This window comes from Schistocerca piceifrons, chromosome 9 (assembly GCF_021461385.2).
Source record: "Schistocerca piceifrons isolate TAMUIC-IGC-003096 chromosome 9, iqSchPice1.1, whole genome shotgun sequence".
Taxonomy (NCBI): domain Eukaryota; kingdom Metazoa; phylum Arthropoda; class Insecta; order Orthoptera; family Acrididae; genus Schistocerca; species Schistocerca piceifrons.
Genome location: NC_060146.1, coordinates 127,454,590 through 127,481,547, shown reverse-complemented (window position 1 = coordinate 127,481,547; position 26,958 = coordinate 127,454,590).

The following is a 26,958-nucleotide window of genomic DNA, read 5'->3' as shown; positions in this document are numbered from 1 at the left end:
TTAATGCAGGTCCATTGTTCTTCTGACTCTGCCACCTCGAAATTCGCAAACTGTGCGACACAACGTTCTACTCAAGGCAGTAAACAATAACTAACAGACGTACAACTATGAAACTTCCATCAGTTATACATTAAATACAAGCTCATTCTGCCCCAACACACCACTGACGCGAAATTACGAATGTTCCGGGATTTTCTGAACAGACATCGGACATGAAGTTAAAGAATTCTTCTACCTAAGCAGCAAAATAACTCATGTTGGACGGAGCAAGGAGGATATAAAAAGCGGACTAACACCGGCAGAAAGGGTGTTCCTGGCTCAGAGAAGTCTACTAGTATCAATAATAGGTCTTAATTTGAAGAAGAAATTTCTGAGAATGTACGTTTGGAGCACAGCATTGTATGGTAGAGAGACAGTGACTGTGGGAAAACCGGAACAGTTGAGAATCAAAGTATTTGAGATACGGTGGAGCAGAAGAATGTTGAGTATTCGGTGGAGTGATAAGGTAAGGTTGAGGAGCTTCTCTGCAGAACTGATTAAGGGGGGAACATAAACAATGACCAGAGGCAGGGACAGAATGATACGATATTTGTTAAGACGTCAGGGGATAACTTCCATGATATTAAAGGGAGCTGTAGAAGGTAAATGGGACTTAACATCTGAGGTCATCAGTCCCCAAGAACTTAGATCTACTTAAACCTAACTAACCTAAGGACGTCACACACATCCATGCCCGAGACAGGATTCGAACCTGCGGCCGTAGCGGTCGCGCGGTTCCAGACTGAAGCGCCTAGAACCGCTCGGCCACCCCGGCCGGCTGTAGAAGGTACAGTTTTGTAGGGGACGACAGAGATTGGCATATATCCTTCAGAAGATTGAGAATGTAGGAACCAAGTGATGCTCTGTGATGAAGAGGTTGGCACAGGAGAGGAGTTCACGGCCACTCACATCAAACGTTAGAGGACAAATGACAGAAAAAAATTCCTCATGCCCTCTAGATTAATTTTCAGGAGCCCGGTACCAGTTGGCACGCCGAATGGCTCGAATATTTGTCGGCGTGAGATTAGGTCGAGCACAGCAGCATCTGGTTCCAACGCCTCGGGCCTACAGCCGTTCCAGTGTCGTGTCCTGCAAAGTTTTCGCATTTCTAGCCTCCGCCGCTGGCGTGGGTAGGACGGGGAGGTGGCTTATGTCACCGCGCCCTCAACCTTCGGGCTCAGCGCCCGCCGTTCCTCGAGACGAGAGCGCTGAATATGCAGCGAGATGCAAATGGCCGCCATCAGTCGACTGCCGAGCGATTGTGAGTTGACGTCTGGCGCAGCCGTGGACGCCTCCTCGTTGAGATACGGAGCTCCGGCGCCAAATGCAAATCGTGGCCTGCAGAACCGAGGTGGGACTGCCACCGATTACTTACGAAATACCATTAAACTCCGAGCCGAGGTGAGATATCCAGTTAAATCCAGCAGCACTTGTACGACGCACAGCACGAGATGTAGCTAACAACGCGGAACCAGAGAAGTGCACCAGGAGGTACTCCCCCTCCCCCCCCCCAAAAAAAGAATAAAGAAAGCCGGAATAACATTCTCGTGGGCGGAGCTAGTGTGGTACGCATTTCTGCCGCTAGGCGCGTATAGCGCAGCCCAATGCCAGTTCAGTGCAGCCTGTCCTGTTCATCTGCAGTGATTGTTTTTGCTAGCGCCGTTTTTTTCTTGTTTCGTTTTTTTATGATGGCAAGCTTAAGAGCACAACGTGCAGCTTTGAAATTTTATTTTCTACTCGGTTAAAATGATGCTGAAACTGTTTTAATGTTAAAAACAACTTACCAAGAACATGCTATGGAAGAAACTGAAGTATACGAGTGCTTTGCGCGATTTAAAAATGGTGCCATATCGATTGATAACAAACTTCTTTCTGGACACCCATCAACTGCCCGAATCGAAGAAAATATTGATAAAATTCTAGAGCTTGTGCTCACAGACCGTCGACAGGCAACTGATCAACTGTCAGAGATTAGTGAGTTGTCTTGGAGCTCGGTTCAGCGAATTTTAACGGAACATTTGTGGCAGACAGGAGACAGGTTCTTCCACCATGACACCACAACAACGCACCTGCACGCACAGCCGTCTCTGTTAGGCTGGTATTGCACTATCATATTTCTTTGTCAATGCTGATATGTCAAATACTTATGTCAAAGAAATTTGATGGTGTAATAGGGAACTTTGTCAAATCTCGCCTGTCGTCAAATAAAAACTATCAAATCTAGTGCCTCGCCGTAGATTTCATCATAAAGGTCGTTCGTCTTCAGTTCACTGCAATGTGAAATGTAACCACTTGGAGCGCTGGTGTCGCTACAGCTATTAGACGTCTCTGCAGTGTATTTGTAAACATGGCTTCAAAATTGGTGTGTTCCTTCGACTCTTTTTCTTTTTAATACACTTTCTTTGACTAGGGTGGGGGGTGTGAGTAAGGTGCACAGTGCACGCTATTAATTGCGTGTTGATGGGCAGGCGGAATATTCTGCAGGTGATATACGTTTACAATCACAGTTACAGGCATTCACCTCTGTTTGGAGTCATTGTTGGAATATTAGCTTGTGTAGTGTTGGGCAGTTGGATGTGAACAGCTCGTAGCGTTGGGCAGTTGGAGGTGAGACGCCAACAGTGGTGGATGTGGGGAGAGAGATGCCAGAGTTTTGAGAGCGGACGATCTGGATGTGTGTCCGCCAGAAAAAGGAAATTTGTAAGACTTATATCATGAACTGATATATATATATGATGACTTTTGAACACTATTAAGCTAAATACATTGTTTGTTCTCTATCAAAATTTTTCATTTGCTAACTATGTCTGTCAGTAGTTAATGCCGTCAGTAGTTAAAATCTTTTATTATTGGTGCTCGCTGTATTGCAGTAGTTCGAGAAACGAAGATTTTTGTGAGGCAAGTGATTTATGAAAGGTATAGGTTATTGTTAGTCGGGGCCATTCTTTTGTAGGGATTACTGAAAGTGAGATTGCGTTGCGCTAAAGTATTGTGTGTCAGTTTAGTGATGATCAGACTAGGTAAAGAGAAAACTGTCTGAAAACAGTCATCGATTTTACTCAGCTGTTTCGGAATAAAATAACGTAGTAGTCTACCAGCACAGTCATTCTTAATTTTCAAAGCGGAAGTTTCAGTACCTATAGCTTCATCCCAGTTTGTTTCCTTTTTCCCCCACTTTTCTTGCAGCTATACACAGTACGCAATTGTACTAGCAACTGCAGCGCATAATAATATGTTGTTGTCCGCCATCTTGAAATTTGACGAAAAATTTGATAACAGTGTAATAGACATTTTTAGCGCGACGTCGAAGATCTTTGTCAAAGAAAAACGATAGTTTAATATCGACCTTAGACAGTTTTTGGCTAAAAATAGCATGGTTCAGCTGTCCCACGCATCTTACTCGCCTGACCTGGCTCCGTGCGACTTTCTCTGATTTCCACGCATGAAAATGGGCATGAAAGCACATCGATTTGACAACATTGAAGAGGTCAAGGGAAAAAAGCGAGGGAGGAGCTGTCAGCCGTTTCTAAAGATAAATCAAGAAATGTTTCGAATAGTGGGAGCACCGGTGTGACAACTGTATTAGTTGTAACTGAGAGTAATTTGAAGGGGGATAAGGTTGTTTTGTAAACAATTTTAAAATATATAGCTTTCAAAAAAATAATTCCGGGCGGGCCAGAGTGGCCGAGCGGTTCTAGACGCTACAGTATGGAACCGCGCGACCGCTACGGACGCAGGTTCGAATCCTGCCTCGGGCATGGATGTGTGTGATGTCCTTAGGTTAGTTAGGTTTAAGTAGTTCTAAGTTCTAGGGGACTGATGACCTCAGCTGTTAAGTCCCATAGTGCTCAGAGCCATTTGAACCAATAGATACCGACCTACCGCCGTGTCATCCTCAGCCCACAGGCGTCACTGGATGCGGATACGGAGGGGCATGTGATCAGCACACCTCTCTCCCGGCCGTATGTCAGTTTCCGAGACCGGAGCTGCTACTTCTCAATCAACTAGATCCTCATTTTGCCTCACAGGGGCTGAGTGCAGCCCGTTTGCGCTCGGCAGACCGGATGGTCACCCATCCAAGTGCTAGCCCAGTCCGACAGCGCTTCACTTCGGTGATCTGACGGGAACCGGTGTTACCACTCTGGAAAGGCCGTTGGCTCGCGTATCTCTCACTCAGCGCAAAGTCCCAAGCGACCGGAATAAAGCGCCGGTGACTCCTGTATATAAGAAGGGAAACAGAACGGACTCGCAAAATTACAGACCACTGATTGTAACAACGGTTTGCTGCACTATTCTCGAACCTATTCAGGATTCGAACATACTAAATTTCCTTGAGGTGGAAAAGCTTCGATCCACGAATCAGCACGGTTTTAGAAAGTATCGCTCGTTCGAAGCTCAACCTCCCCTTTTCTCACATTATATCCTGCGAACTATGGATGAAGGGCGACAGGCAAATTCCGTGTTCCTAGATTTCCGAAAAGTGATCGGCACGGTGCCCGACTGCAGACTGTTAACGAAAGTACAAGTATGGGTGAACTGGCTGATGTGGTGATGATTAGAGACCGGATTATATGCATCATAAAAACTTAAAATATGCACGCAAACATGCATGGAAAATGCTTAAAATGCGTGAGACATATCGAAATATGCAAGATCAAATAATAAAAAAACATGCTAGTTACTGCGTGCATTATATCTCAAAGTCGAACCTGTGCATGTCTGTTACGAGGAAGGGTGGCGATCACGCGAAAAATCGGTACATTTAGAACTCTGATATCATTTTCTGAATACTTTCTGATAGAGGTTTGGAAGGGGTCCTTTCTGGGACTATTTTCTAAAAATTGCAAAATGGGGACGCATACCATGTTTCAAGAATTGTTTCTTCTTTGGTATTGTTGTCGGTAACAAGCGGATGCGATGCGAGTGAGTCGCAACGAAACAATCGGTGTGTACGGCACCACCATCGAGATATTTCGTACGCACAGGGGCACGCTGAAGAGCCATGTAATATTTTATTTGAAAAACAACATACAATCATGAACTTTTGGAACACTATTAAATTTTAATTATACTATTAGACCAAAGCATCATTTAAAATTTATTTTATATTTTCCTATTATTGTAAACATAAACGACCAAGTACTGTTCCAAATATTTAGTAGTAAGATTGTGTCTTCGGTCACTCAAAACACTTTTATAAGCAGAAAAGGACCGTTCTACCTTAACTCAGATAACTGGGCAGTACTTGAATTTGGGTGCTATGCCGGCACTCATTGTTTCCGGTAAAAGTTCACCTGTCCCATTAATAATTTGGCACAAGAGCTCAAAGCCTCGATTATTGTTTAAAATGTTTTCAAATTTTTCTTTTAAGTCTTCTTAGGAATACCTCCGGCAATGAGTTCACCACAATAATTTTATTCATTAACTGACTAGATACATTCAACCCCAAACCATGAGTGTCAAGTTTTCTAATACTTGCAGGTATATGGCAAAAAGAATGCTAATCACAACAATGTCAAAAACCGAAATCATTAAAAGTTTCCTTGGACTGGCAAACTGCCAAAACCTCTGCATTATCCAAGTTGTTTACTTCCCCTCTAATGCCCTCGAAGTGTTCATTGTAAAACAACATAGTTTCGACCCACGTACTCCAACGAGTTACCACTGGTTCGGAAGGTAGAGGCGCATTTGGTAGTTTTTCTTTGTAGGCCTTGCAAGTAGCAGCCATTAGAAACACTTTCTTTGTGGATGAAATCAGTTTATTTACATTCGGGAACGTGGAACATACCTCTTCAGCAAGGCGATGTTCTCCATGAGCAAAGCACATCATATGAATCAAACTGGGATAAAATACTCGGAGGGCTTTTCCTGACTTGATCATTTTAGGGAGCAGCATCTGAAATAAACACAAAAACCCTTTCATGTGCAGAAGATTCTGGAAATATTTCTCTAATACCCTCATTCACAAATCTGGCGATCGTAGAATGATTTATTTTTTCAAATTCTTTGCAGGCCGCTAAACAGGAAGAAGAAGGCTCTTCTTTTAAAACACAACAATTAAATTTGGAATATAACGACCACAAGTGTCTGTGGTTTTGTCGACTGAAATCCAGATAATGCTGTCCTTGTGTTCATTGCGTATTTCTTCCAGAGCAAATTGTCAGTATGTAATTTTTACGCAATGTTGATTCATCGGGTAAATTTTCATTTAAGCAGTATTTGCGAAGGAAGCCTTTGAGGACAAGGGTTGTAAGTTTGTAAAGAGGAATATTGCTTCCACTGAACGCTTCACATAGATCCATGTTAAACCGACTTTTTCTGGTTACCTTTGGAGAAATCGCTGCTACTGCAACTTGCTATTGTCAGAAGTTTTTGGCTTGGTCCTTTCTTCCGCATTCCTACGATATGAAGACTTGTCGCCGACTGGGGTGGCCGAGCGGTTCTAGGCGCTACAGTCTGGAACCGCGTGACCGCTACGGTCGCAAGTTCGAATCCTGCCTCGGGCATGGATGTGTGTGATGTCCTTAGGTTAGTTAGGTTTAAGTAGTTTTAAGTTCTAGGGGATTGATGACCTCAGATGTTTAGCCCCATAGCGCTCACAGCCATTTGAAGACTTGTCTTCAAATGCTGGTCTATTTGAAACTTTTTTTTTTTTTGCACGAAACGTTTTTCTCGCAGACTCGACAATATACAACAATGTAAATGTTCCAGGATGGTCAGCTATCCACGAAACGCCGTTTCTTTTTTCGGGCAGTATGGTGCACAACACGTTACACACTACACGTCATAAATACGTTCATCTCTGAGAAAGTAAACGGAAGCTAAACTGAAACAATGGACGTGCGACTAAAAGCTTGCGTAGTTGATTTATTTGTTGCCGACGCGTACGGTATGGCAGCGGAGGGGATGAACCCGGGTGCGGGCGCAGGAGCATTGACTTTGTCTGTCTGTTCCTGTTCCTCTTCTGTAATGTCTCGCTTCCCACGCCCGGGTTCCCGGGTTCGATTCCCGGCGGGGTCAGGGATTTTCTCTGCCTCGTGATGGCTGGGTGTTGTGTGCTGTCCTTAGGTTAGTTAGGTTTAAATAGTTCTAAGTTCTAGGGGACTGATGACCATAGATGTTAAGTCCCATAGTGCTCAGAGCCATTTGAACCATTTTTTCTGTAATGATTTTGCAGTGGCCTTTCGGTTAGCGTTTGCACACAGTTCTAGGTCGCGGTGAATCTGTGAGACATAAAAACCAGATCGAGCTAGAGACCACCCGTCTAAATTTTTAAAATATTGTAAACATAGAGCAATTTTCCCTCCCTAGTTTCTAGTTAAAATATGCAATAACGGGTGAAAAGGAGCCAAGTGTGCAAAGGCATACGAATAAAGTTCTTGCGAGTGAAGCTGATGATACTTCTAAACCCCTTTCCATCCCCTCACCACTAATCAATGTTTTTTTTATGTCTCCTAGTTCTCCACTGTCTCCTTCCAACGGAAAACTTATTTTTAAGAAAATGGCGAATTAAGCTGAATTTTCTGACTGTTTTGGTATATAAGTCGATGCAAAAACAGTAAAAATGTTCTTTCATCAAAAATTTAATGGGAAAAGTACTAGCACAATCGTTTGTCCTTTGACATATTGCAACATATTATTAGAAACAGTGCTAAGTAAAAGCTTGTTTTCATTTTACTTCTATTTTATAGAAATGCTAGCACTAAAAGTAATAATGACAACAAATTTGTAACTTTTGTAATACAAGGACGGGGTACAGATTGTTTTATTGTTTGAGAAACAGTTTCTCACAATATTTTCCCTTTGCAAGATAGAAATACCTTGCATTAGTTCTGCTATTGCAGTGTTCATGTTCGTGGTGAAGAAATGGCAGCCACAGTGGACCAGTATAATACACAACGTATAATTAACTCAGCCCTGGCTTTGAACGAAGTATATTTTTGCCTTTTTTTGGGGTGTCTAACTCACCGTCTAATACTGCCTCACACCCTTCTGCTCTTCTCTTTGGGTCTGGACAAGCCAAAAGAGCCACTTCCAGAGATAACTGAAATTTAAAAATATCATAACGCTCTTTTCTCACGGTCTGGTTTTCACAGCAATGCTGCCTGTAGAGAAACCAGCAGCTGACAGCCTTTATGTATGAACTGCAGTAACACTGGCAAAAATGCACCTCCAATGAGACACCTCTAGCACAGAACGAATCTGTTCTGTTAAACCCGCATATAACAAAGGGAATTTGCATCAAACCTTTTCCATAAAAAGTACAAAATACAGTGGTAGAGGGAGCAAACAGCCATGTCCACCCAAAGATACAGTTACACAGTAAACACCTAACTCGTGGAACCACGTTAGTACAAATTTAACGCGAAATTGCTGTGCATGGAGATGGGTTTACTATTAAAGTCATTGCCCGAGTGCCAGATGATAGCGTCAGTGATCTGCAGAAAGCTGATGCTGATGCTATCAGTCAAAGAATGCTGATGTTGATGTCAGCGACTCTGTGGCACAACCCACTGTATCCCTCTACTTGAGATGTGCAACGTCGTACAGAAACAAACAATCGTGAAGGTGTATGTGTTTACGGAGACAACGTACAACAGCACACAATTGCTATGTGAGCGGACAATTACGTAATTCAATAAACAAATCAGTGAATAAAGAATGTGATACGAAGGGAAAAAATAATGTTCCTATAATGCCCAGGCAAGAAAGGCTATTAACAATATCATAGAAGTGGGAATATTAACAAGAAAAAAAAGGAGTGTCAGTACTCATAACAAGAATTCCACTCATTTCCAACTAACTTACCAATTAATTTTTAAAAGGTTTAAAGCATGGATCTCCATACTACGGCCCGCGGGCCGAAACCGGCCCGCGTTAGCTGGCCGGACATCCCCGGTATCCGGCCCGCCAAATATTTGAGGTGGTACCTATACTGCCAACAATTGGGTTTCGAGGCCTATCGCGACCAGTACACCGCGACATTGTCGGAGCTCTATCTTTACAAAGCGGAAGGTCATGGTTAAACCTGTGGCTATCCACAATAAACAGACAGACCATTCTCCGTGCGATAGTGAAAAAAAGGTTAACAGGCTAGTTTGGCGAAAACATTTTAAGTAAAAAAATTCTTTGCATTTTATTCTACTCACGAGTCTGGTGCAAGTCTTTCAAATGGACGCCACTTCGGCGACTAGACTTAGTAATCAATCATTATGGAAGATGCTTCTTAAGCGAGGTTTCACTTTCTTTACGTATTTCGATTTTCAGATTTTCCTTGTCTCTTCGAATTCAAACATTGAATTGTCCCACACCTACTAGTACAGCGCATAAAACACTAAAAAACTCGTGAGACACTCGCCACATAGACACAATCACGCAACACAACTATCAAATATATGCTCTGGCTCTGCTGCTCGCTACAAGACTACATAACTAAACTTATTGTTGCGCTGCTTGAAGTAACAATGCGTTGACATACTCTACCTCTGTTACGTCTTGTAGTAATAGTGTTGCTAACAATGATTTTGAGATTTCGTTAACTTTGCAGGACGCTTTCGTGAAGAATGTGCAGTGGCATACTTTTTTTTGTCGGTGAAATTCGCCAGAATAAAATATGCCAGAAATTCGGTCAGGTACGTCCACCAATGAAAATTATGTAATTAAATAGAAATCGTAGTTCGTTTCAGTGCTAGCTATTCCGACAACCTTAGATTTTTGCGATTTCATCTTTCCTTTAGCCTTACATTACGGTGATCATGGAGTGCCAGGGTTCTTTAATCCCACTAGGTAGACCTTGGCCCTTATGACTTCGTGGAGGAATCAATGTGGCCCGCAGACTAAAACGTTTGGAGACCCCTGGTTTAAAGCATAAGGGCAAGCACTGCTATGCTGCGGACTGGATTCAAATAATCTCTGTTTATTGCACAGACAGGTATACGAAGCGTGTTCGCGTGCTTCACCCAGCAAAACTTATGCATCTTAGTATCCAAAGAGAAAACTGAAAATGTTAGATGTTATAAAAACGAGATGGTTAATTGCACATTTTTCCATATTCTGAAAAGAAATCAAGAAGAAAGGAGCAAGCAAAGTCGGTCCTTTTCAGCTAGTAGTATGAAAAGACTAAATGATACAATACAGTTTTCCTAGAAGATTCAGTCTCTGGAATCAGTGACCACCTTCATGCATCCAGGCGTCATTGCCCAGAGTGATGTAAGATGAAACGACCGCATATACAGGGTATAATGGATACAACTGTAGATGTTTTTGTAAGTGGTACCTTAACATGTACATACAGCTGTATATCGGTTCTTATTTCTATGCATCTAATAGTCTTTCCACAAACACGTCACATAGTTTACTACATATTTTCTGCACAGTCGTAACTACGCCACTAAGTGGATTAAGCCTGTCTGTATACACTAACTGTTTCGCGTCCCTGTGTCCACACTTGAATACCTTACCTACCGCCCAGGGGATCATACACTGAAGAGCCAAAGAAACTGATACACCTGCCTGATATCATGTAGGGTCCCCGCGAGCACGCAGAAGTGCCACAACACGACGTGGCAAGGACTCGACTAATGACTGAAGTAGTGCTGGAGGGAATTGACACCATGAATCCTGCAGGGCCGTCCATAAATCCGGAAGAGTACGTGGGAGTGGAGATCTCTTCTGAACAGCATGTTGCAAGGCATCCCAGGTATGCTCAATAATGTTCATGTCTGGGGAGCTTGGCGGCCAGCGGAGGTGTTTAAATTCAGAAGTGTGTTCCTGGAGCCACTAAGCAACAATACCGGACGTGTGTGGTGTCGCATTGTCCTGCTGGAGTTGCCCATGTCGTCGGCATGCACGATGGACATGAATGTATGTGGGTGATCAGACAGAATGCTTAAATACGTGGCACCTGTTAGAATCGTATATAGACTATCAGGGGTCCCATATCACTCCAACTGCACACACCACACACCATTGCATAGCCTTCAACAGCTTGAAAAGTCCCCTGCTGACATGCAGGGCCCATGGATTCATGTGGTATTCACCATACCCGTACACGTCCATCCGCTGGATACAATTTGAAACGAGACTCGTCCGACCAGGCAACAAGTTTCCAGTCATAAACGGTCCAATGTCGGTGCTGCACATTGCATTATGCTAATGCACGGTGCATTAGCCCAGGCAAGATATAAAGCTTTGTGTCTGTCGGACAGTCATGAAGGGTACACGAGTGGGCCTTCTGCTCCGAAAGACTATATGGATGAGGTTTCGTTGAATGGTTCGCACGCTGACGCTTGTTATTGGCGCAGGATTGAAATCTCCAGCAGTTTGCGGAAGGGTTGCATTTCTGTCACGTTGAAGAATTCTCTTCAGTCATCGTTGGTCCCGTTCTTGCAGGATATTTTTCCGGCCACAGCGATGCCGGAGATTTGATGTTTTACCGGATTCCTGATGTTTACGGTACAATAGTGAACTAGCCGTACGGGAAGTTCCCCACTTTATCACTACCTCCGATATACTGTATCCCATCGCTCGTGCGTCGCCTGTAACATAACATTCAAATTTACTTAAATCTTGATAACCTACCACTGTAGCAGTGGTGACCGATTTAACAACTGCGCCAGACAGTTTTTGTCTTATAAAGGCGTTACTGACCTCAGCGCCGTATTCTGCATGTATACATATCTTTGTATTTGAATACGCATTCGTATACCAGCTTCCTTGGCGCTTCAGTGTAAGTATTCATGGCTTGCTCTCACCACATGAACTTGGGAGAACTGTAAGCACGTAAAGTATATGCACGACAACGTTCACTTACAATCAATCAATTTTTGAGTATTGTTCGTAGGAATGTGTACCTTTCCGAACACCATTAATGAAACACATGGATCGAAGAATAGCTGTCCGCTTCTTCACGGTTTTCTTGGCGTTATAGCGTCACAAAAATTCTAAGCATACTGCAGAGGGAGACAAGAAATGCTTTTTTGATGTTGAGAGTTTTTCTTTCTTGTGTGTATGTGTGTGTGGGGGGGAAGGGAGAGGGGAAGGGGGGGGGGTCAATGCATCAGGCTTCTGGCTTGAGGTGGCACGCCAAAAATTCCTTTCCTGTGTCAACATCTTCATCTCAGAGTAGCACTTGCAGCGTAGGTCCTCAATTGTTTGTTCGATGTATTCAAATCTCTGTCTTTCAGTACAGCTTTTACTCTGTAAAGCTCCATGCTGTAGTATGGAGCCGGCCGGAGTGGCCGTGCGGTTCTAGGCGCTACTGTCTGGAACCGAGCGACCGCTACGGTCGCAGGTTCGCATCCTGCCTCGGGCACGGATGTGTGTGATGTCCTTAGGTTAGTTAAGTTTAAGTAGTTCTAAGTTCTAGGCAACTGATGACCTCAGAATTTAAGTCGCATAGTGCTCATAGCCATTTGAACCATTTGAACCAGTAGTATGGAAGTTATTCCCTGATGTTGAAAGACATGTCCTATTGTCTTGTCCCTTCTTCTTGTGAGTGTTTTACTTTCCTCGCCGAGTATGAGAGCCTCCTCATTCCTTACCTTATCAATACCCTTAATTTTCAACATCATCTGTAGTACCACACTTTAAACGCTTCCATACTCTTCTGTTCCGCTTTTAGCACTGTTCATGATTTACTACCGTATAATTCTATGCTCAGAACGAATATTCTGAGAAATTTTCAATAAATAGTTGTTCCAGACGTCTTTTGAGCAGAAATTTCCTCTTCTCCTGTGCTATCTTGTATTTTACGTCCTTGCTTCGTCCGTTATGTGATATTTTGCTATCGAGATAACAGAATTCCTTCACTTCGTCTACGTTTTCACTGCCACAGTTTTCCGACAACTCACGTTCGGAAAAGAGTCAGCAAATATACCTCTTACTCCAATGTAAATCTTACCGAGTGAGCACGGTGCTGCCGGCCGCTGTGGCCTAGCAGTTCTAGGCGCTTCAGTCCGCAACCGCTCTGCTGCTACGGTCGCAGGTTCGAATCCTGCCTCGGGCATGTATGTGGGTGATGTCTTTCGGTTAGTTAGCTTTAAGTAGTTCTAATTTCTAGGGGACTGATGACCTCAGATGTTAAGTCCCATGGTGCTTAGAGCCATTTGAATTTTTGAGCACGGCGCTGGAATGAAATGTTTGGCTAGGGCCTCCCGTCGGTTAGACCTGTCGCCTGGTGCAGGTCTTTTTAGGTGACGCCACTTCGACGACTTGCTATTCGATAGCGATGAAATGATGATGATGAAAATTAGAAGAAGGAAGGAAGGAAGGATCGAGCTTAACCTCCCGTCAACATCGCGGTCATTAAAGACGGAGCACAAGCTTGGATTACGAAAGGATGGGGAAGGGAATCGGCCGTGCTGTTGAACCATCCCGGCATTTGCCTGTAGCAATTTAGGGAAATCACGGAAAACTCAATCTTGCTGGCCGGACGCAAATTCGAACCGTTGTCCTCCAGTATGTGGGTCCAGCGTGTTAACCACTGCGCCAACGTGCTCTGTGCTAAAAGTCTTAGAGAAATTCTTTCTCTTACATAAACGATGTGACAATATTTTTTCTCACGGACCATCTGTAAATGGAGTAGATGGGCTAAAAATAATGCTTGTACACGACATATCCTCCATCACACACCGTCCTGTGGTTAGCGGAGTACAGAAAGAGATTTAGAAAATTCTCAAAAAAAAAAAAAAGTTTCAATATCTTCATCAGTTTCATAAACAGCAGTAGTTAACAGTTTAAGTATTCCTCTCTCACGCGCTACCTATTTTCACGTATCTGTATCCAGATCTGTGCAATTGGCTCTGCTATTCCTTTATCATAATTTTTGCCGACACCGCTACAAGTAATTAGAATGCCGCTTCGCGACCTATATTGTGCTCCGTCGGTTCAGTTACTAAACGAACCAAAAAGTTCCCATGTTACTCCTGAAACCAGGGAGTTTTCCTTTGATGATATTCGTACGAGGGTTGTTTATTAAGTTAGGGCCGTTTTCATTTTTTAAAAAAGATACAAATACTTTTGTAAAAAAACTTTTATTTTCTGATTCTACACACTTTTACCTATTTTTCTACATAGTTGCCTTATTTATTTAAGCACTTGTCATACCGTAAAACTAAGTTTTTAATTCCCTCTTCAGATACGGCCGCCTGCTCCGACAGCCAAGAGTTCACGGCCGCTTTCACTTCATCGTCGTCATTGAAGCGCTGTCCGCCAAGATGGTGTTTCAGGTACCGGAAAAGGTGAATATCGCTAGGGGCAAGGTCGGGGCTGTATGGTGCATGGTCCAAAACTTCCCAGTCAAAAGAATCTATCAAATCCCGAGTCTTTTGAGAGGTGTGAGGCCTAGTGTTATCGTGCAGGAGCAATACTCCTTTTGTCAGCATGCCACGCCTTTTGTTTTGAATTGCTCTGCGGAGCTTCTTTAGAGTTGTATCTGAGTTGATTGTCGTTCCTCGTGGCATAAAGTCCACTAGCAAAACACCGCGCCGGTCCCAGAACACAGTTGCCATAATCTTGCGCTTTGACAGCGTCTGTTTGGTTTTGACCTTGACGGGTGAGGTTGTGTGTCGCCATTCCATCGATTGTCGCTTGTTTTCGGGAGTGATATGGGATACCCATGTTTCATCTCCAGTGACAATTTGACTCAACATGTCATCCCCTTCTTTCTCGTAACGAATCAAAAAGTCCAATGAAGTGGTAAATGTCTTCCCTTTGTGGTCCTCTGTGAGGAGTCTGGGTACCCAACGAGAACACAGTTTCTTAAAGTTTAGGTTTTCAGACTTGTGGAAATTCCAAAGAAAGAGTGGAAATTGTGAATCTTCTGTCCTCACGAATCTTTGTTTCGACTGCAGCCACCAAATCATCAGTAATCACAGAGGGCCGGCCTGAGCGTTCTTCGTCATGGACGTTTTGACGGCCATTTTTAAACTCTCTAACCCATTGACGCACTTTACCTTCACTCATTGCATTCATGCCATAAACTTCTGTTAACTGACGATGAATTTCTGCAGCTGATAGGCTTCTCGCGGTCAAAAAACGTATCACTGACCGTATCTCATACGCGGCGGGCGATTCAATAATCGTAAACATTATAAAGTAGCACAGCGATGCGTACACGTCAGCTACAGAGCTGCAACTTGCATCAGTGTGAGCGGGAAGAATGCCGGGAAGTGGGTCGGTGGCTTGTTGCGGCGTCCGCACGAACTACGGGACTATACGCGCGAACGGCTTACTTAAAAAACAACCCTCGTATTACGTGTGTCGGGACCTCGTTTAAAGTTGCACAGCTGTTTAATCGGATTATGTCTGGCGGTGTCGCATTTCACGAATGTAGAAAATGAAATCCGTAAATTCGAGACACCGTCACACTGCAATCAAGGATTTCACTGCTCTGCACCGTAACTTTCATAGATCTCTACCACTGCGTCACAAATGCATGAACTTTCCAATCTTTGCTTACCGGAATTCTCATTCCAGTTAGAACGTAATCACAGCTGTGAGAGCTCTACGTTTAATTTAACTCGTTTCAAAAGAGGAACCCTACAGCCACCAGCACGGAACAGTAGGGATGCATCGCAGATAAAGACGAAGCTTACCTCTTGGCCCTTGCGGAAATATTTCTCCAGGTAAAAGTTTATATCATTTTTTAATTTGGTAAATGGAATTGTTCAAACAGGATTTAGCTTGCAAATCATCACTTGTTAACTTGATAGGACGTGAAACAAGATCCAGAAGAGGATGAAAGTGGATAAGAAATAGTAACGGTAAAGTGTACTGACGACGTAGACCGCTGATCCAAAACATAATGGCCAGCTGTAAATAGTCTTCACGCGTCTGCCGCCCAAACACGTTGCGCAAATTCCACAATATTTCCTTGGAGCAGCCGGCCGAAGTGACCGTGCGGTTAAAGGCGCTGCAGTCTGGAACCGCAAGACCGCTACGGTCGCAGGTTCGAATCCTGCCTCGGGCATGGATGTTTGTGATGTCCTTAGGTTAGTTAGGTTTAACTAATTCTAAGTTCTAGGGGACTAATGTCCTCAGCAGTTGAGTCCCATAGTGCTCAGAGCCCTTTGAACCATTTGAACCTTGGAGCAACTGCCCGACATCTTTAGGTGGTTCAACCTTGCTAGTGGCTTCGTACGACTGACGGTATCCGCACGCACGTCGACACCCCCTTTCTAGATCACACACGCGAAGATTGCGCAGGCGCGGAAACCGTGATCAAATGATTTGCAGGCCGTCCGCGGTGGCCGAACGGTTCTAGGCGCTTCAGTCCGGAACCATACGATCGCTACGGTCGCAGGTTCGAATCCTACCTCAGGCATGGATGTGTGTGGTGTCCTTAGGTTAGTTAGGTTTAAGTAGTTCTAAGTTCTAGGGGACTGATGAGCTCAGATGTTAAGTCCCATAGCGCTCAGAGCCATTTGAACCATTTGAAATGATTTGCAGGTAGATTGTGTCATATTCAAACGCCCCTGCCGAAGAACGCAGACCGGCTCTCCTACGCATGCGCTGTACGCTGCGTTTACTAACAGTGCGGCCAGACGTTACTCACTGAAGATCGTACTAGACCAATGTTATGGCGGGTCTGTTATCTAAAAATCTTGATTTTCGCGTCGTGATTTAATAGCAGCCAATGCAGGGTTCCAGGCTGTGCTCGGTTGAAATCCCGATCCCTGTTGATGAGATTATCGGCTGTACGGATATGGAATTTTTCGGAAATTTGCGGTAAGTTCCTATGGGACCACACGGCTGAGGTCATCGGTCCCTAGGCTTATACACTACTTCATCTAGAAGGTGAACAACTTTGCTTCCGCCGTTTGCCGATAGGTGGCGACAACGGTAAGTAGCGGTCGAAAGAAACAGATCGCAGACGTCAGGCAGCTAGCTTCGACTTTGGTCAACATAACCTCATTATTCAAACATTAGTCGATTTGTGTCTGCATCGTCTAAGGCGCTGCAGTCATGGACTGTGGGACTAGTCCCGGCGGAGGTTCGAGTCATGCCTCTGGTATGGGTGTGTGTGATTGTCCTTACGATAATTTAGGTTAAGTAGTGTGTAAGCTTAGGGACTGATGACCTTAGCAGTTAAGACCCATTAGGTTCACACACATTTTTTGTGTCTGCATCATGAAGTTCTTCTTGATTGATTATGTCAGTTTACGAGCCTAATTCTCGTCATTTGCGGGAGGTGTTACTGTTTTGTTTCAATATGAAGAAAACAGCGGCTGAGTTTCATCGAATGCTCTCTCAAGTACGTATGGTAAGGACGCTAATAGTGAAAGAACGTGTCGTGAGTGGTTTCAACACTTCAAGAACGGTGATTTTAACGCCGTAGACCGGCATAGTGGTGGAAGAGAGAATGTTTTCGAAGATGCAGAATTGGGGACATTACTGAGTGAAGATTCGCTTCAAACTCAAGAAGAATTGGCACGATTAGTGGGAGTGACACATCAAGCCATTTCAAAACGTCTCAAGGCTATGGGAATGATTCAGAAAGAAGGAACTTGGGTCTCATGTGAGCTGAAACCAAGAGACGTTGAACGGCGTTTGTGTGTTTGTGAACAGTTGCTGCAGCGGCAAAAACGGAAGGGATTTCTGCATCACATTGTGACCGAGGACGAAAAATGGGTTCATTACGATAACCCTAAACGCAAAAAATCATGTGGATACCCCGGCCAAGATTCCACGTCGGCGGCCAAACCGAATATTCACCGCTACAATATCTTGCTCTGCATTTGGTGGGACCAGCTCGGCGTCGTGTAATGTGAGGTGTCAAAACCAAGTGAAACAATCACAGGTGCTCGTTATCGGACGCAATTAATGCGTTTGAGCAGAGCATTAAAAGACAAACGACCGCAGTACAGCGAGAGACAAGATAAAGTGATTTTGCAGCACGACAACGCTCGAACCCACATTGCAAAAGAGGTCAAAATGTACTTGGAAACGTTAAAATGGGAAGTCCTATCCCACCCGCCGTATTCTCCAGACATTGCTCCCTCTATAACCTGTTAAGATCAATGGCGCATGGCCTGGCTGACCAACACCTCCGATCTCATGAAGAAGTCACAAATTGGATCGATTCGTGCATCGCTTCAAAAGATGAACAATTTTTTCGACGCGAGATTCGTACACTGCCCTAAAGATCGGAGAAAGTAGTAGCCAGCGATGGAAAATACTTTGAATGATACATGTGTAACCAATTTGTTTCTTTAAAGCCTCATATGTTGGGGAAAAAACGGCGGAAGCAAAGTTATACACCCTTTAACTAAAAACTAACTTACGCTAAAGGACTCGAACCCCCGACGGGGGGAACCGCGCGGACCGTGTCAAGGCGCACTAGACCGCGCAGTTACCCCGCGCTGCTGTACGAATATGCATTGCTTCCTTAATGACGCAATCCCAGAAAGATAGTACCAGGGATAAAACTTCCGGCTTTTCGTAAATCATACGATGTCCTGTATTCAGACAGTGTTCCGCAGTTTCCGACTTTTCCGGTTGGCGAAGGCGTGTATGACGTTGATGTTCATCGCGGCGTTGAGTACTGTGCGGCATTTCTGGCCTATATACGCTGCCCCACATAGACAAGGAATCTTGTACACACCACGTTTCCTCAGGCCAGATCATCCTTAACCGAACCCAACAGGTTCCTCAGTTTTGCAGATGGTTGAAAAACACACTTAATCCCATATCTTCCGAGGACTCTTCCGATTCTTGAAGACATGGCATCAAAATACGGCAGAAAGGCCAAAGTGGTGGGTGTCTGCGTATCTTCATTCTGCTGCATAGACTGAACTTGCCTGGGCCTGAATGCAGTACGGTATCTGTCTCCCAGAATAACCGTTTTGTCGGAACACCGTTTTCAAATGTTGAATTTCACTCGACAGGCTTTCAGGATCAGATATCACATGTGCTCTATGAACTAACGTACGTAATGCACTACCGCATTATTTAGGATGAAGGCAGCCTGTGGCCTGCAGATATACATCTGTATGCGTTGGCTTGCGATAGACGCTGTGTCCCAAGGTTCCATCTGCTTTCCTTCGTACCAAAACATCAAGAAAAGGTAAAGTACAATCTTTTTCCACTTTCATTGTGAAGTTTATATTCGGATGGAGCGAATTCAGATGCTGAAGAAACGTAGGTAGAGTATCAAGTCCACGTGGCCACTCCACAAATGTATCATCCACATACCGCAGAAAACAAGAGTGTTTGAGAGTGGCTGACTGTAGTACTTTTTCTTCAAAGTCCTCCGTAAAATAATTGGCCACCACAGGACACAGAGGGCTTCCCATGGCGACACTGTCCACTTGTTCAAAATATTGGTCATCAAATAAGAAGTATATTGAAGTAAGCACGTGTTTAAATAATGCTACTATGTCCTCAAACTTGTTGCTAATGGGCTCCAAAGAGTCCTGCAACGGCACCTTTGCAAATACAAACCCAACATCGACACTTACTAAGAGATCCGACGATTGCAATCTAAGAATTATCAGCCGGCCGGTGTGGCCGTGCGGTTCTAGGGGCTTCAGTCTGGAACCGCGTGACCGCTACGGTCGCAGGTTCGAATCCTGCCTCGGGCATGGATGTGTGTGATGTCCTTAGGTTAGTTAGGTTTAAGTAGTTCTAAGTTCTAGCGGACTGATGACCATAGATGTTAAGTCCCATAGTGCTCAGAGCCATTTGAACCATTTTTTAAGAATTATCAGGCGCCCTATGATGGTCGCACTTGCCTACGAGAGGTCCCAATAGTAATGTCAGGTATTTGGCAACAAAATAAGTAGGTGCTCCTATGTTACTGGGACGGAGAGGCACCCCATTCTTATAGATCTTGTGTAGGCCGTAGAGTCTAGAAGGAACTGCAGCCTGTTGACGCAAACCTTAGCGACTTTCGCTAGGATCGAGCTCTTCCTGATGAGTTCCAAAGTCTTTCTCTGGACCCTACCAGTCAGATTACTTTTTAATTTACTTTTTGCGGGATTTTCGAACAGTTTGTATATCTTGCTTTTATATTCTGTGCATGAGAGAAGCACAGTAGCATTTCCTTTGTCAACAGGTATGATGACGATGTCTTGGTCTTCTCTGAATTCTCGTAGAGCATTTCTTTCAGCTGAGGTGATGTTAAAGTTGGACCTCTTAGATGAAGCTTGAGTCAAGATGCGGCATGTGTCACGCCTAATCTCTTCGGCAGAATCATCAGGAAATTTCGAAGCACCCTGCTCTCCCATCTGGGATGGGAATGATTCCTGGTGTAGGGGCATAATTCAGACATTTCTCTACCACCTAAACTGCAGCGTCTCTTGTCTGTGAGATTAGACAGGGTACGTCTTATTGGCAAGTCTTCTAGCGTTCAGGCTTTGAGTCGATCGTATTTAGTCATTTGACGAACCTTAGCTTGTTGTTCAGTCCAGTCAGCCAGTGCCCAAGTGGCGCTGTCTACACAGTTCCAGGATACCGCTGAAAGGTTCGCTGAAATCTTTTAATCGCGGAACATTGTCTGAGTACATGACATCGCTTGATTTATGAAAATGCGGAAGTTTTATCCCCGGAATCATCTGTCTGGGCTTCCGTCATTAAGGAAGCAATACGTATCCGTGCAGGCGATAATCTCATCAACAGGGATGCGGGATTTCAACTGAGCACAGCCTGGAACCCTGAATTGGCTGCCATTAAATCACGACGCGAAAATCAAGATTTTTCGGTAACAGACCTGTCATAACATTGACCTAGTACGGTCTTCGGTAACGCCAGGCCGCACTGTTAGTAAACGCAGCCACAGATCGAGAATGAACGAAGGTAAGCTCAAAGAAAAGGCAGTATTTACATTAGATTAAATAAGCCCTCGGTCACAAATATTAAGTCCAAACTGACCACGTTTCGACGCTACTATGAGCGTCGTCTTCAGAATTAATCTAACTGTTCTAAAACATATTAGGTATATAATACATTAATAAAATTAAAGTTTGTACTGACTGGAAAGAGATGCAGTACTTACAAGCCACATTAAAAAAAAGGCAGTATTCTTTTTCTTGTGTGATTCTCTACCTGTTTGACCCCTTTTCTGTTTGAAAATTACGATTTGCATCCAAGATGGCGGCTCAAAAATGGCCGCCGTGTTGACATAGCTTCACCTGTTTTTCCCCGTCTCGTACTGCTTGACTTTAAATTTCTGTTTATGCAGCTGTTATCGTTTTAGAGAGGCGGTTTCACAATCATGGAGCACGCTGTAGGTATAAAAACTTTTACTTAAGTTTGACTAACAGTAATTGATGATGCTCGAACTTCTCTGATTTAACAAGTTTTCAGTAGGTCGTTTTCTTGTCTGTTTGTCTCTTCGGTACAAATTTTTTAGTTGATTTTAATCTAACCTCCTGATGAGCTAGAGTCTTGAAACCTTCAACATAACCCAGATCTGGATGACAATGCAGTATTAAACCGTTTCCTTGTCTGGTGCGTGGCGGAGGGTATTTTGTGTACCACAGCCATTTTCTCCCTTTTCCCTGGTCTATTCGCGAATGGTTCAGGGAAGAACGATTGCCGGTAAGCTTGCACGTGACGTCGACTCTCTGATTTTACCGTCGCACTATTTTCGGAAGATATACGTAGGTGGAAGCAATATACTGGTTGATACAGGAGGAACTGAAATAAAATTGAAATTTACAACATGTCTTTGTTGCGATCTCATCAATATATTAGAAATCGGTTCACAAATTTCACACACACAAGACTAAAAGTGAGAAACATAATTATTTAAATAAAAACTATTTTTTAAAATACCGTTTTTAAAACCGACTAAGAATTATAAAAAAATTTTCCCAGTCCAATGTAAACTCCCAAACGCATGCAAATACTTTTGAAAATTTGTGGTTGTGCAATTTTAGTGCGTACAAAAATACTTGTGAGGTTTAAAACAAAAGACGTCGGGGCATGAAACAACGGTACGGAGGTGGATCATTGTACATCGAATCCGTACTTCATGCGCCCTACGTTTTTCGTTTGAAATGTTCCAAGTATTTTCATAACAGACAAAAGTTCAGTATCACAAATTTCCAAGTAAATCTCTATGGGATTGGGAGTCTGTATGGGGCTAGGAGAAATTAGTTTACATTTTGTAGGGAGGAGGAGGATATTAGTGTTTAACGTCCCGTCGACAACGAGGTCATTAGAGACGGAGGGCAAGCTCGGGTGAGGGAAGGATGGGGAAGGAAATCGGCCGTGCCCTTTCAAAGGAACCAACCCGGCATTTGCCTGAAGCGATTTAGGGAAATCACGGAAAACCTAAATCAGGATGGCCGGAGACGGGATTGAACCGTCGTCCTCCCGAATGCGAGTCCAGTGTGCTAACCACTGCGCCACCTCGCTCGGTTTACATTTTGTAGCCCTTATAAAGAAAATCGGTTTACTAAAACAGGATCTTATTTAAATAATTATTCTAGTTACGGTAATCTCGCGATATGCACTTTATGTTAAACACAGAACCGTCCGTCTACCGGTAGAACCGTGAAATTCCATCATCCGGTGTGTCCCGTGCACTAGAGAAAAATTCTAACGAGACCAGGTGCAGTGCAGTAAATCTCCCCACGTCACGGTACGTCTCCGCTTTTTCCGCTGTATGTTTCGACGACCGTGCTCGAGAAGCATGCGAGAATATTCTGTTTTTCCCTCTTCACGAAAACCCCATACCTCTCCTCCTCCCCAGTCCTCTTGTTCGCGCTAAGAGGGGAGTCCATTGCATATTCAGTTCTATGCAAATCTTAGGCGCCCTGGCCGTACTTCTTGTACACCTCGCAGTTCGTGGCCAGGTAAACGCTTCTCCTCTGCAACAGCACCTCGCTAGCTCCACGGCTTGCAAAAATTCTCAGCGGCTCGTGGCCGACTCGAGACTGCATTACAATCTTAGCATCCTTGGAGTTAATTGGCAAATCGTGCTGCTGCTACGAAGACTCGAATAAGAACACTGTCCGAGACAGATCTCCACAGAAAGGAGCTCAGAGGCTACAGATCGCCGCAAAAGAATCGTAACTAGTACCTGTCGACTAAAAAAAAAAGAGACACCGCGAAGGAACTGTATACCAATTAGGTTCCTTTCGGAGTGTACCGATGCATTAGCTCCATACTTAACAATCATATACAACCGTTCGCTCGTCGAAAGATCGGTACCCAAAGACTGGAAAGTTTCACATCTCACACCAATACTCAAGAAAGGTAGTAGGAAGAATACACTAACAGGGCCATATCGTTAACGTCGATATGCAGCAGGATTCATGAGCATATATTGGTTCGACCATTATGAATTACCTCGAAGAAAACGGTCTATTGACACACAGTCAACATGGGTTTAGAAAACATCGTTCCTGTGAACCACAACTAGCTCTTTAGTCATATGAAGTGTTGAGTGCTATTGACAAGTAATTTCAGATCGATTCCGTATTTCTGGATTTCCGGAAGGCTTTTGATACTGTACCACACAAGCGACTAGTAGCGAAATTGCGCGCTTATGGAATATCGTCTGAGTTATGTGACTGGATTTTTGATATCCTGTCAGAGAGGTCACAGTTCGTAGTAACTGACGGAAATTCATCGGGTAAAACAGAATTGATTTCTGGCGTTCCCCAAGGTACTGTTATAGTCCCTTTGCTGTTCCTTATCTACATAAACGATTTTGGAGACAATCTGAGCAGCCGTCTTCGGTTGTTTTTGCAGATGACGCTGTCGTTTATCGACTAATACAGTCATCAGAAGACCAAAACAAACTGAAAAACGATTTAGAAAAGATATCTGAATGGTGCGAAAAGTGGCAGTTGACCCTAAATAACGAAAAGTGTGAGGTCATCCACATGAGTGCTAAACGGAACTCAAACTTCGGTTACACGTTAAATCAGTCTAATCTAAAAGCCGTAAATTCAACTAAATACCTAAGTATTACAATTACGAACAACTTAAATTGGAAGGAACACATAGAAAATGTTGTGGGGAAGGCTAACCAAAGACTGCGTTTCATTGGCAGGACACTTAGAAAATGTAACAGACCTACTAAGGAGACTGCCTACACTACGCTTGTGCGTCCTCTTTTAGAATACTGTTGCGCGGTGTGGGATCCTTACCAGATAGAACTGACGGAGTACATCGAAAAAGTTCAAAGATAGGCAGTACGTTTTGTATTGTCGCGAAATATGAGAGACAGTGTCACAGAAATGATACGGGATTTGGGCTGGACATCATTTAAAGAAAGCCGTTTTTCGTTGCGAAGGAATCTTCTCACGGAATTCGAATCACCAACTTTGTCCTCCGAATGTGAAAAATTTTGTTGATAACGACCTACATAGGGAGAAACGATCACCACGATAAAATAAGGGAAATCAGAGCTCATACGGAAAGATGTAGGTGTTCATTCTTTCCGCGCGCTATACGAGATTTCAATAATAGACAATTGTGAGGGTGGTTGGATGAACCCTCTGCCAGGCAATTAAATGTGATTTGTAAAGTAACCATGCAGATGTAGATGTAGATCCGAATCGGACGGTAATAGATGTGATGTGTTTGTACAGACAACTACAATTTCATAAAAATTGTATGATTTAATGTGGAGAAAGAGTTTGACAAGCTGAGTAAGTCAGTAAGGCGTTGGTTCACCTCTGGCCCTCATCCAAGCATTGTTCGACAGAGTTGTTGGATGTCCTCCTGAGGGATATCGTGCCATATTCTGTCCAATTGACGCGTTGGATCATCAGACTCCCTAGCTGGTTGGAGGACCCTGCCCATAATGCTACAAACGACCTCAATTGGGGAGAGATCTGGTGACCTCGCTAGCCAAGGTAGGGTTTGGCAAGCACGAAGACAACCAGTCGAAACTCTCGCCGTGTGCGGCCGAGCTTTGTCTTGTCCAAACCTTGCCATGAAGGGCAACCAAACGGGGCATAGAATATGACAACCAAAGGGACAAACTACGAAAAGAAATGGCACCCTAGACCATCCCTCCGGATTGCAGGGCTGTATGGCGTGTGACAACCAGGTTAGTATCCCCCAGTTGCCTGCGGCGTCTACAGAAACGTCTTCGGCCTGGAATCCCACTAACTGGAGTAGAATTGTTTTCAGTGATGAGTCCCTCTTCGAATTGACCTCCGATGACCAGCTGGGCTTACATTTCAGCAAGATAATGCTGAGCTCGGGATTTTGACGGTCTAAAGCGCCAAATGGACAGAATTTGTCTCGATATCGCTCAAGACGACGTCCAACAACTCTATCAATCAATACCAAGACAAATAACTGCTTGCTAAAGGCCAGAAGCGGACCAACGAGTTATAGATCAATCCAATTTTTCTGAATTTGTAATCATTTCTCAGTCTGTACATGTACATGCTGTGCGCCGTGTCTTTGTCTTAGAGTGTATGTTTTGAAGAGATCTATAGACATTTGTAGTACAGGGTGAGCTGGTGCGTTGCTGGCACCTGTTTCCATCGAGTGTCTTTTCACCGTTGAGTCGACTTCGATGCTTATTTGTCTTCTTCACATCTTTGTCGGCGCGGGATTTTAACAGCAGTGCGCGCGCTCTGCTGGTGGCCGGTGTGAGGGTACCCGCAGTGTGAGGTGGAGTGACGGGGGACTGTGTCTGTATGCAGCACGGCGAGAGGCCGAGTCGGCACGACGAAGGAGCGTGGCCAGCCGCCTTTGCGAGTTCAACCGTTACAATGAAAACCTTGTGCCCATGGTGATTGGGATTTCCTCAAGGTTGGGAGGACAACTTCCGTCGAATTGGTTACAAATTACACATGCCGAATGAATTGGAGTCGTCGAGTTGCTTCGGTGGGCGGTGTTCATATTAACTAAATATTCCAGTGTACTAAAAACCATTTGGAATTGTTCCAGTAGCTTATCACTGAATTTGGTGTCGTCACTTGATACCTTGACGGCAGTTAAGGAAATGTAACGACGCCCACCAGACACGAAACATGGCTAAACACGTAGCTAGAAGTGTAACTAAGTAGTGCGTAAGTCTGTGTTCGGCGTTCCAAGCTGCGCTGAAATATTTTTCCCACTCTACCTGTTAGTCATTATTTTAGTCTGGCCTTTAAATGTGCAGCGAGATTATTCTTGCTGGTCTAACTTCTATGCCATTATTTTAGTGATGGTTTTAAGGGATTGGCTAGCCAAATTTTAAGAGCCGTGACTGCCCAAGTAAGTCGCGGAGGTTAATTCTGTTGGTTTCATTTATGGAGTATATCATTGAAAGACATTGATAACTAGTCGTGCAGTTAGAATTGTGTATCCCATGCCTCAGATTATTGTCTGCCGCTGATGTGTTTTGTGTTGCAGATAATTGGCAGTGGTTGACGCGAGCAAGCTGGGATCGGATGGTAGTGATGAAGCGTAGACTGAACTTTAAGATAGTAGTCCGAAAGAATCAATACGCCAAGAAACACGGAAGTACTAAGGAATGACGAGATACGCTTTAGAAGTTCTCTATGGCTATAGAAGCAGCAATAAGGAATAGCTCCGTAGGCAGTACACTTGAAGAGGATTAGACATACATAAAAAGGCAGTCACAGAAGTTGGAAACGGGCGTAGGTACAAAGAAGATAACTGCATTGGGACCATGAGTAACGGAAGAAATACTGCATTTGATCGATGAAAGAAGGAAGTTCAAAAATGTTGAGGGAAATTCAGGAATACAGAAATACAAGTCACTGAGAAATGAAATAAATAGTAAATGCTGGGAATCGAAGACGTAATGGCTGCATGCAGAAATAAAAAAAGAAATGATTGTCGCAAGGACAGACTCAGCATACAGGAAAGTCAAAACAACTTTCGGTGACATTAAAAGCAAAGGTGATAACATTAAGAGTGCAACGGGAAATCCACTGTTAAAAGTAGAGTAGAGAGCAGATAGGTGGAAAGAGTACACTGAAGGCCTTTATTACG